At 33.2% G+C, this 1,002-nt stretch overlaps 1 protein-coding gene across 1 annotated transcript in view; it reads left to right on the top strand.

The window, feature by feature from the left end:
• Window positions 1-1,002, top strand: part of LOC140974869 (uncharacterized) — a 9,468-nt gene that overhangs the window by 5,731 nt on the left and 2,735 nt on the right. The window lies entirely within an intron of this gene.

Below are 1,002 nucleotides of genomic sequence, written 5' to 3'. Positions count from 1 at the left end.
CCAGTCTTACTGGACCAACAATAGGAGAAGAAATGAAAGTGGACAACGTGTATGAACGAATTACTCAAATGATTGAACATTCAGATGCTTTCATTGCTTTGCCAGGAGGTTTCGGTACTTTGGAAGAAATATTTCATACTCTTTGTTGGGCACAATTAAATATCCACAATAAGCCACACTACAAGAAAAATGATTTTCCGCAGCACGTCATCAACGGCGTGCATTAAAAGCACGCTGCGAATATTACTTTTAACAGCGTGCACTCATATGTGCGCTGTTGATATTATTGCACTTGACAGTATTAACGGCGTGCTTTAAAAGCACGCTGCGGATATTACTTATCCGCGGCGTGCTTTTAATATCCGCATCGTGCGTTTATGTGTGCCGTTAGCGTGCATGTAAATGTGCGCCGTTAATATTTAGCGACGGTTTTTCGCAAACCGTCGCAATATTTATAATAGCGACGGTTTAAAATAAACCGTATGCAATCTATTATGATAAACTGCTATCGTTTCTTGATGATGTTGTGGAACATGGATTTATTTCATTAGCTTCGCGAAGGATGTTAGTTTCTGCTACAAGTGAAGGTGAACTTATTGATTTACTGCAAGGATTTAGTCATGAACCAGATCCATTCTTATCTCAACTTAATTGGCCAACATCCAAGAGTAAGAAAAGAAAATTCATGTGATGCTAAACTTGTTATTCAACGGTATGTTTTAATTTTTTTTCTCTTTAAGGTATGAAAAATCTCCTCTTCTTCTTCTCCTCTTAGTTTGTTTTTATATAAAAATAAAAAATATATATTCATATATATAGTAATAATAAAAATTTTAATTTTTAGTTCAATGACAAGTAAGGTTTCAGTAAAATGCACCTGAAAAGCATTAGTTAATAATTATTGGAAAATCACAATACGCTAGATTTTAATATTCATTATATTCAAATTACAGATTACAAGAAAAATTAGTTTTTCATATGTACCAATTTATATATATATAT

Source organism: Primulina huaijiensis, chromosome 4 (genome assembly GCF_012295235.1).
Source record: "Primulina huaijiensis isolate GDHJ02 chromosome 4, ASM1229523v2, whole genome shotgun sequence".
Taxonomy (NCBI): domain Eukaryota; kingdom Viridiplantae; phylum Streptophyta; class Magnoliopsida; order Lamiales; family Gesneriaceae; genus Primulina; species Primulina huaijiensis.
Note: the sequence above shows the minus strand (reverse complement) of the source record. Positions and strands in the feature narration are given on the sequence as shown.